The 11580-nt window shown below is 40.3% G+C and overlaps 1 pseudogene; it reads right to left on the reverse strand.

Moving 5' to 3' along the window:
• Positions 1 to 582: 582 nt before the first annotated feature.
• LOC118653339 lies at positions 583 to 1157 on the reverse strand (annotated as a pseudogene).
• Positions 1158 to 11580: the final 10423 nt, after the last annotated feature.

Consider the following 11580-nt stretch of genomic DNA (forward strand, 5'->3'; position numbering starts at 1 on the left):
ACCAGAGCCCAAGGTGGATGCCTGTGAGTGAAAATTTGTACCTGATCTCTTTAAAGGGAAACCTGGGTTTCCACCAGCCTTCTATCTCACCCAGATGGATGGAATCCTCACTGATTTCACATCCAGATGATATGTGGACTCCTCTTCCAACACTTGTGTTCAGGGCTGGGAAGCCCAGCATGGGGCTGAGACTCTCACTCCTCAGGGAGGACCTCTGCAGCTGAGATGTCTCTCCAGATTCTCAACCTCCATGTGATGTTGTGGGGCCAGCTGTTTTCACATCTCTACCTCTCTTACCAGTCTCTACATGTCTTCTTTTGTATATTCTTAGTTACAGGACTTTTGGTAAATTAGTCTTCAGATGATTATAATTTAGTTGTAATTTCCATGTGGCCATGGTGGGGAGGTGAGTACAGTGTCAACCTACTCTGCCATCTTGACCTATGTCAACATTTTGAACATATATGGACAATAGTTAAACTGTTTTAATGTCTTCACTAATTCTACTATCTGTGTCAGTTCTGGGGTAACTTTTTGTTGTTGTCAAATTATTTTTAATTGAAACATTTTCCTTTGTAGTTCTTAACTAGCTGGGTATTCCACTGCACCACTGTTGATGTCATCTATGATGTTATGAGGGTAGCGGCCATCAAAATTGCAGCCCGCAGACTGGGAAGTCCCCAGGATCTCTTTAATGGTTCCAGAGAGTTCTCTAGCTAGAGATTCGTGTTGCATCTGTTGGGCAATGATGACAATCTAATCAAAAGTGATATTTTTACTATGCTTAATGTTTTTCTGCTTCTTTCATCTTGTGGTAGTTTTTTGAAGGCTTTGATGATCAGGGCAGAGGCAGAATGTACTACCTCAATCTGGGCCTGTCTGTTCTGAATGGTCAGTTTCACTGTAGTTCTCAGACCCTTTCAATCACTGGTTGCTTTGGTGATGTTACCTTCAACCTTTATTAGAGAGAGGTCCATGGGGTCAATCTTGAGTGTCAGGGCAGAGGTGGCACCCACTTCCCCACTGGTGCACTTCAGGTATATGACTTTGATGTCATTGGGGTAAAACTTCTTTGGAGGCATGGTGAAGGCAGCTGGTGTCAGATGAACCCGGATTCAGAATGGCTGAAGAAAGTTTAACCTAGGCCTCCTCTGAGCAGAAAGCTGAGTTATGAGTTAATTTTCAATTTATTTATTATTCACCCCATTAATGGCTGAATAATATTATATTGTATAAATGTATCATAACTTATTTAGTCAGCCCAATATTAATAGGCATTCTGTTCTTTCCAGTCTTTTACTAATACAATTAATGCTGTGGTAGACATCCTCATATTTATGCCTTCATGCAGGTATATCAATAGGATAGATTTCTGAAGTCAAATTGCTGGGTTAGAGAGTATTGCATTTTTAAAATTTATTTATTTGAGTTTTTAATTTGATAGTTATTCTGGCCCTATTAAAAGGACTTGGCCTGTTTGTGCAAATAATATCTGGATCAGGCAAAGTCCCAGCCTGTATCATTGGGTGCCTGCTTTTGGTAGTCATTCAGACACTATCCATTTGATTTGTTCACTCTGACCTGCTTGATGATATTTCTCTTATCTTTCCTATTTTTGCCCCTCAACTTCTGCTGCTTTCCTAAGATTTCCTTGCATAACCACTCATTTTAGATCTATTTTTTCTTTAGACATAATTTCACGATTTTATCCTTAAAGATCCATTTCTAAGGACTTCAGGAACATCTCCAATTTCCCACCCTTGTCTTGTGGAACTAACTCTCTGGGCTGTTCTCCTTCTTAGCCTTTACATTATGGAAAAATCATCAGACAGTATTTAGAGGTCAACTTCCTTTTACATCATAGATACAGATCTGCATATTTACCTATCAGCTACTAGGATGAAGCTGTGGTCACTGTGTTCACACAAACCCTACCTAGTTTAATAGAGTTCCATGACACCAGCTTTAGGCTCCAAATGCTACTATATACTCAGCCATCATTTACAGTGGAGTCAAAGAAAGCTGTTTTTCTTTTCTTTCTTGTCTCCTGAATGCCTAGAAACATGAGTTAATGAAGCTTAGGCCTTTTATAAGTTCAGAAACTACCTGGGCTTTGAAACTAATCTGAGAAAATATTTGGTAGCCAAGCTTGTCAAAGGGGAGCCAATGTACTATCACTGAATTGAAGACAGGAGAGACTAGGGACTCTTAAGGTGCCTAGTAGACCAAATTCTGGTCAAATGAACCCAGATATCCACTCGATTCATATTTATCACTGTGAACAACCACCACTAGTATGTATTTCTGATTGGGAGACCCATGACCCACAAGATCACCTCATAAATAAGTATATAAGAGGGGATAGCTGGATACTGCTGCCAATTGCCTACTGCCCAACCCACTTTGGTTCTGGACTTCACCTTCCTGGAATCTAAAGAGCTAGCCACTTATTCAAGGGAAAAGTCTCAGTGGGTTGAATATAGATGAAGGGGTTAGATTAACATAAAGTACTTCACTAGAGACAGAAACCCATGGCATTGATAATAATCATTACAGTGGGGCCTTGACTTACGAGTGTCCCGACTAACAAGTTTTTTGAGATATGAGCCATCTCTCGGCTGATTTTTTGCTTTGAGTTGCGAGCTAAAATTCGGGTTATGAGCCAGCTTCAGATACCCCACCGCTAGTTGGCGCAGCGAACGTCACAGTGAACGCCACAACATCAGCCCAGCATCACGTGTCTCACTCGTTCACTTTAAGATTTGACATACGACTAATTTGAGTTACGAGCTCCATCACGGAACGAATTAAACTCGTAAGTCAAGGCCCCACTGTATCTTGAAGTGCCCTATATGATGGTTTTTGTATGTGTGTGGTATTGTCTCCCATGCTGATGTTCTCTCCAAGAACCCAGCATCACTCAGCATACTCTATGTCCTTAACTTTAGCATTCCGGAAGCTTAAGTTCCTTATGTCCAATACAGCATGGGAGAGTGTGAAAAATAGTGGATGTAGAAGTCATAATTACTGTGAAAATAGGTATTTGTAGCTGGATGAATGTAATAAATTGTGGGGAAATTCGGTGAAACAGCAGAGGTTCTCCTCTAGTTAGTGCTTGGTTGATATTCTCAATATGACTTCTATATCTACCAGCACTAGGTAATTGACAAATAGATACTAATGTGAAGGGCCTTGAATAGGACATCTAAATTCAGGGTAATAATTGAAGACAATTATCAGAGATGATGTAGCTGAATAATTTAGAACCAGAAGATTCTTTTGGTAAACAAAATAATCATAGCTGGAGTAGATAGAGAGTTGGTGCTGACTATGCAATGAATGATTTTTTTCCAGAACATCTGCCACTACAAAGATTTTGTGGAGTTATGAAAATGGAACATGCAAAAATAGTTTACTGTGAGATGGTATCTCAAATGTGTTTGTAGATCTGAAGTGAAAACAGAAGGCTCTTGGATCTGCTAGTCTTCTCCTTGACTTGGAAACAGCTATCATAAATGATGACTCACTGAAGATGTTATGTCAGAAATGGAGCCACTACTAAAAACCATGTTTAAGGTCTTGACTTGTATGGAACACAATAGCCAACAGAATGGGGCCATAGTACAAGAGAAGTACTTGTGTGTGAGCCTTTCCAGCTGGCAAATACAATCACCCACTCTCATACAGTAAGCAATTCCAACATTCTTTGGATCTCGTGGCTGTCACTGCATGGCCCTGGATCTCATCCAGGTGCTGCTATGAGCAGGCATCCATCTGCAAGCCTACTCTAGTTGTAGATTGTAGTGGTGTAGGGCTTAGAGACACCTGAATCTAAAACCTAGCTTTTCAAACTTAATCAAGTCACTTAATCTCTTCAAACATTAATTTCCTCATCTCTAAAACGGGGATGATAATAGTACTAACCTCAAAGAATTTTTATGATTTAAATAAAATAATTTGGATAAAGAATTTATCCCAGTGCTTTGCACACAGGTCTAACATTAGCTTTTATTTTATTTGGGTCTGGATAACCCAGAAGGTCTTTTGGAAGATCTACCAGTGTAAGGCTGTCTCCATCTTTCTTTCTTTCTCCAGTTTTTGTTTTTTCCTGAGGTAACGTTAGATTTGTTCCTCCAGAAAATGGAGCTTTGGGGCACTGAATTTACATTGGAGTATACTGTCATTGGAACATTCTCTGACCACAGGGATAGGGCTGGGTTGAACTGCATCCTGCAGAGAGTGGGACACATGTGGGCAATCCAAGAGGCAGTATTCTATGGAGAAATTAAAACCAAAGCAGATAAATAGTCAAATCTAGATGTCAGTCCATATAAGCTGGGTAGTGTAGGAGAATCTTTGATCCAGGAAACAGAGTGGAAAGTGAGAAAATTACTTAAGATCCTGAGAGGACTTGGTTATAACTTAACTCTAGCATATACAAGTTGATTGGTCTTGATCATCTTAATTAAACCTGTTTTATATTCTGGCTCAACCACTTCCTAAGCTGGTGGTCTTGGATGAATTGCTCACTTTTCTGTTCTACTGTTTTCTCATCTGTGAAAATAAAGATAAAAAGAACACACAAGTCATGTAGTGCTTGTGAGAATTAAATATGGTAATCTCTATGAAGTGTTTAGTATATATAGTATATCGCATACAATAAGTTCTCAATGAATGTTAGTTGTTGCTGTTAAACAGAGGGCAGAGAAGAAACAAGATAATTCCATGAGATATGAAGCGTACACATAGACATGTTTTATAGGGTGCCTTTGATGATAGCATGAGCAAAAGGAGCTAGAAAAGGTATTGACTTAGCTTATATAGACATAATGTCCTCCCAGCTGTCCTGGATGCCTGATATATAAGAATGACATATTGAAACAATTCAAAATGTGTCCCTCTATATCCACAATAAAAATTCTGAACTGCTCAAAAAAGATAACCTTCATCTTGGAAGATTGGGCTGCTGGGTTTGTCTCATTTGCTCTAAACTATTGTAGTCTATGAGTATCAGTCATGGGTGTTGGATAGCCTTGAAGTAATACCTCTATGTTTCTAGGTTAGCCTTAATGGCCAGTGGTCCTTATACCTTCACAAAGTTGCTAGAAAATGAGTAGAGATATTACCTTCTTGAAGAAGCAGGCAAAGAAAAGGATTATAATACAGTCAGTGTCCCCTTAAGGAAGATAGGCATTCATAGTTGTTCTTAATGACAATGGTTTTGGTGGCGGAAGGCTACCTAAGCCTAGGATGCCAGAATGAGGTCAGAGATGAAAAGGTGCTCCAGCTGCTAGAAGACTAGGGCCATTATGACAACCACATATACCTTTTCTCTTTTGAGAAGGTTAACCTGGAGTTCAATGAGTTTGGTAAAATTGGGTAGAAGGCAGCAGTGATACTCCACAAATTTCAGATATTAATAGACCACTTTGGTTGACCTGAGGGTCACAATCTGGTGTGACTGGTACTTTGTCCAGCACCATGTAGACAACTTGGGTTGGCAGGTCCTGGTTTAAGAAAGTCACCTCTGGAATTTTCAAGGTCTTCCCAGAGGTGGTGCTGCTTGAAATGGCTTAGAACTACCTTTATTTGGGGTTCTTATGTGGTCAGTTCATGGGAATATATTAGCATATCTTATAGGTAGATAACAAACTTCTGTCAACAAGGTTGTATAAAATCTGGGGTCAGCCAACTATGGCTTGCGGGTCAATATAAGCTACTCTTTGGCCCACAAGTTAAGAATGGCTTTTATAGAAAAATATTTGCAACTTATTTAATGGTAGGGAATTCTAACTTTGGAACACAATTCAGTGAAATATTATTTTTAAAAATCAATTTTCTAATTAGTAGACCTATAATATAAAAAATTATACTCAATCATTATTGTATTTGAAATTTTGTCAATAGAAGTTTATGGAAATTCTTTTTCTTTCTTATTATATAAACACCTACATCATTTCTTTGAATTTGTTCTTGGCTTGTAAAACCTAAAGTATTTACTATCTGACCTTTCACAGAAAAAATGTTTGCCACCTTATGTAAGATAATAAATAATGCTAGCTAATATTTATAGAGTGATTATTATATGTTCAGGCATCATATAAAGAAGTTTACATGGATTATCACATTATTCCTCACAATAGTCCTATTCCCATAATTCTCATTATGTTCATTTCACAGTTGTTAAAACCAGGAGGCAAGAGCTTGCAATGGAGTAAAGATAGTCTCTTCCATAAATGGTCTTGGGAAAATTGGACAGGTACACCCAAAAAAATGAAACTAGACCACCAACTTACACCATACACAAGAATAAACTCAAAATGGATAGAAGACTTAAATGTAAGATGTAAAACCATAAAATTCTAGAAGAAACACATAGGCAGCAAAATCTCAGATATCTCTTATAGCAATATGTTTGCCAATACATAAGCTAGGGCCAGGGAAACAAAGAAAAAAATAAACAGATGGGACTACATCAAACTAAAAAGCTTCTGCAAACCATCAACAAAATGAAAATGGACCCCACTATATGGGAGAACATATTTGCCAATGATATATCTGATAAGGAGTTACTTTCCAAATATATAAAGAACACATACAACTTAACAAAAGGAAGACAAATAATCCAATTTTAAAAATGGGCAAAGGACCTAAATAAATATTTCTGCAAAGTGGACATAAAGATGGATAAGAGACATATGAAAAAATGCTCAAAGTCACTAATCATCAGAGAGATGGAAATTAAAACAACAATAAGGTATCACCTCACACCTGCCAAAATGGCTACCATCAACAAATCAACAAACAACAAGTTCTGGTGAGGATGTGAAGAAAAGGGAACCATAGTACACTGCTGGTGGGAATGCAGACTGTTGCTACCACTATGGAAAACAGTATGGAGTTTCCTCAAAAAATTAAAAATGGGACTGCTATTTGACTCAGTAATCCCACTTCTATGAATATATCCTACGAATCCTGAAACACCAATCAAAAAGAATATATGCACCCCTATGTTCATAACAGCCAATTTACAATAGCTAAGATCTGGAAACATCCCAAGTTCCCATCAGTAGATGAGTGGATAAAAATACTGTGGTACATTTACACCATGGAATACTGTGCAGCTGTAAAAAAAGAAGGATATTTTACCCTTTGAGACAACATGGGGGGGACCTGGAGAGTATTGTACTAAGCATGCTAATCTAAATAAGCCAATCAGAGAAAGACAAGTATCACATGATCTCACTTATATGTAGAATCGAATGAACAAAAGAAACTGATGAACAAAATAGATCCAGAGACATGAAAGCATGCAACAGACTAATGTATCTCAGAGAGAAGGTGGGAAGGGTAGGAAGAGATAAAACAAAAAACTTATATGCATATATGCATAACCCATGAATACAGACATTGTGGTGAAGGCCTGGGGAGGGGGTGGTAGTGGGGAGAAGGGGGTCAATGGGTGGGGGGAAGAGTACATCTGTAATACTTTCAATAATCTATACTAATAATGGAGATATATGCAAATTGTCCTGGACACCATCACAGTAACAGTAATGACCAAACAGCAGGCTAGCAGGCTGTGTTGGGCGATAAGGCCAGCAGGGGGTTTAGTGAGGGATGACCAAACGACTGAACAGCAGGCTGCGTGGGGCAACCTGGCTGGCAGTGGGGGCATAAGGGGCAACCAGGCCAGTGGGGGGGCAGTTAGGGGTGACCAGGCTGGCACAGCAGGGCAGTTGGAGGCAACCAGGTTGGCAGGCAGAGGCAGTTAGGGATGATCAGACTGGCATGGGGGGAAGTTAGGGGTGATCAGGCAGGCAGGCAGGTGAGCAGTTAGTAGCCAGCAGTCCCAGATTGTGAGAGGGATGTCCGACTGCTGGTTTAGAGGGTGCAGGCGGGGCTGAGGGCCCCCCCACATGTACAAATTTCATGCACTGGGCCTCTAGTAAAGATATATTAAACAAAACAACAACAAAACCTGAAGCACAGAAAATGTATGTAATTTGCCCAAGGATACAGAGCTAGAAAGTGGTGGATCCAGGATTTGAATTCACAGTCTACCTCAGAAATGCACAATGTCAATCCATATATGTATGGATTGGGTATCTTTCAGGTTCAAAACCTGAACAGCACATCCAGACTGGTCAAGGCACATATGGAAAGTCTGATTTCTTTGGAAACACTGTACTTGGATTTCAAAGAAAAAAATGAGGTAGAGTTAGGGATTGGAGGGGGACAGCAACCTGGAAGGGCCACAATGGAATTTGCTCTGGAGTCCAAACCCTACATGGGTTTGACATAATGGGCAACATCTGGGGTAATTTGAAGGGTCTCCCAGACCCAGGGACACCTGTGGGCATGCAAAAATCCTGTCACAGTTTTCTCCCATTAGTTGCTAATCTGTTTGTCAAAACAGGATTTAAAGCAGGGGTCCTCAAACTTTTGAAACAGGGGGCCAGTTCACTGTCCCTCAGACCGTTGGAGGGCTGGGCTATAGTTTAAAAAAAACCTATGAACAAATTCCTATGCACACTGCACATATCTTATTTTGAAGTAAAAAAACAAAACGGGAACAAATACAATATTTGTATTTGCATGTGGCCCCGCGGGCCGTAGTTTGAGGACCCCTGATTTAAAGGGTCTACACTTTAAAATATATAAGTCTGCATCTTATGGTTTTAAAAAAAGTAAACAAAGATTAAGGACTTGTGGGAATAAACCACAGGTCCCCAAAAATCAACAGAGAGGAGAAAAATGGAAAGGGAAAATGAAAAGTAGCCAAAGATACTCTTCTCAACTAACTCAGTTTTGCTGAAAGCTGGTCCTGTTGCTTCACACACAGAGCTTTTCACTTTCAGCAAGAAATACTTTTCTAAAGAGCGAAAAGGGGAAAAAGAATCTCAATACTCCAGAATTAGCAGACTGTGCTGCTGAAATAAGATCTGATATGTGACTCTCCTAACCTTGTAAAACATCTGGAAATCAGCTTGCCACCATTTCTTTGCTCAAGCAAATGCCTACCAAGTGAAGAGACCCCAGCCTTGGAGGAAAAGAATGATGTGTCTGCCAAGCCAAGTGACAGTAGAAACTCTCCTAGTGCTGAGGGAAGGCTTCAATTGAATAGTCCTCATCCCAACACCTGCCATATGGCGTGTACTAACTGGAGTGAAAGTCCTGTTTGAGAATGTAACATAAAGAATTTCCCCTAGTCTCTGTCTGTCAGGTCCTGGGTTCCCCTGGGATGATACTATAACATTAATTGTAAAAGCAGCAGTGCCCAATTATGTAATGTTGGAAGAAATTGCAGGGTAAAAGCAACAGCTAACATTTATCAAGTGTTTACTATATGCTGTACACTTTAAATATTGGTTTACTTAATCCTCACAACAACCCTGAGAGATATTATGCTCATTTTGCAGAAGAGGAAGAAGGGAGGGCTATAAAGCTGCCTAAGGTTGTGCAGCTGATAAGCAGTGGATGTGGAATCTCCATACTGGCTAATCCAGGGGTGGGCAAACTTTTTGACTCGAGGGCCACAATGGGTTCTTAAACTGGACCGGAGGGCCGGAACAAAAGCATGGATGGAGTGTTTGTGTGAACTAATATAAATTCAAAGTAAACATCATTACATAAAGGGTACGGTCGTTTTTTTTGGTTGTTTGTTTTTTTTAGTTTTATTCATTTCAAATGGGCCGGCGGGCCGTAGTTTGCCCACAGCTGGGCTAGTCTTACCCTAGTCTAAGCCAGTGGTTCTTTACCTTGGCTTCACATTAGAATCACCTGGGAATCTTTTTAAAATCCTGATTTCTGGGCCTCATCCTCCGGAAATTCTGTTTCTTTGTTATGGGGTAGGGCCACAACATCAGTAACAAAGAAACAGAATTTCTGGAGGATGAGGCCCAGAAATCAGGATTTTAAAAAGATTCCCAGGTCATTCTAATGTGCAGCCAAGGTTGAGAACCACTGGTCTAAGCACATCACTATCATGCTGTCCTTGCCTGCTAAGTAAACCCAGGGAACTCTTTGCTCCATGATTTTCAGGAGCCTCGTCCTACTCTTCATATCTGGTACTGACAGTGCACTCTTCTGGGCACAGAAGAAAGAATGAACATTCTTCAGCTTCTTTCTGGACTATCTTAAATGCCTAAAAATAAGGCTGGGAAAGTCCTAGTATCCATACTTTTGGCCACAGGCTAATCAGGGCCATCACAAACAGATGTGCATTTCTTGCGTTCTACAAATGTACCCAGACAAGTTGGAACAGGGCCAAGTTGGAACAGAAACAAAATTCTTGTTCCACTTGTCATGGTAGTGGAAGGGGCTCTTCCTTAATTTGCCCCCCAAAAGGGGTGAATCTTTTTGTCATTTGCACAAAGATGTACTATGGGCTAGTTTGAAAACAAAAACAACCTGTTGACATGCTGATATTCACTATATCAAAATGAAGTAGTAGTGGTGGAAAGGCTGCCTTTGTGAATCTCTAACTTTTCACTCCAACCCTCCTCCAGATAGCAGATCCATGATAATCCCAGCTCTGTCCCTGTACTTCTCTGCCCTGAATAATGTCATCATCTATCTTCAGTCCAGGGTTTCTACCAACACACATGGTGTCGGTGAGCGAATTACAAAAACAAAAACAAACAAACAAAAAAACCAGCAACACTGAGAGGACAAACTAAGGAAAAGATGCCCCTTCCTCGGGGCTGATGTAGCCCCAAGCCAGACACATAGCTTAGGAAATGGGAGTGCAGAATGGATTTTAGCTCCTGTTCATCCCCTTCCTAGCCAGGTATTCTTGTGGGGCAGTGGTCGACAAACTGCAGCTCGTGAGCTACATGCTGCTCTTTGGCCCCTTGAGTGTGGCTCTTCCACAAAATACCACATATGGGCGCGCACGTACAGTGTGATTGAAACTTCGAGGCCCATGCACAGAAGTCGGTATTTTGTGGAAGAGCCATACTCAAGGGGCCAAAGAGCTGCATGTGGCTCACGAGCCGCAGTTTGCTGAGCTGCAGTTTGCCAACCACTGTGGGAAACAACCTACTTAATCTACAGTGACCCAACTCCACCTCCCCCAACCCATATGTTCTCTTTTCTTCTTTAATTGCAAGAACACTTCATGTATCTGAGATATAGAACATTGATTACATTGAAATCAGCCCTGGATTACTCAACTAGGTAATAAGGCTATTATGAGCAAGATTGGCCACTCATCTATTTTAATACTCCTTACAGCATCCAGCACTGGTCTGAGCATCTAGAAACCAGTCAATAAATATAGAAATGGAATTGTGGTCAGGACAGGAGAGGGACACACCAAAAATGGGAATTGTCTGTGCCCAGAATTGATGTTGCATGCATATTCAGAAGCCTCCTGCCTATACCTTATCTATCCCACCCTTCCATATCCACTATGTAACACCCTACTACCCAGCCTTCTTATATAACCTAAGTCTATCTACTTCATAAAGAGAAAATAAAATTCCTCAGTTAAAGAAAATTTTCCCCGGAACCACAGAGGTTGTGATTTGACCCCACTGTTAACAAGTAGATTTGAGCATTTTCATTGTACTTTGT

This window comes from Myotis myotis, unplaced genomic scaffold (assembly GCF_014108235.1).
Source record: "Myotis myotis isolate mMyoMyo1 unplaced genomic scaffold, mMyoMyo1.p scaffold_m19_p_4, whole genome shotgun sequence".
Taxonomy (NCBI): domain Eukaryota; kingdom Metazoa; phylum Chordata; class Mammalia; order Chiroptera; family Vespertilionidae; genus Myotis; species Myotis myotis.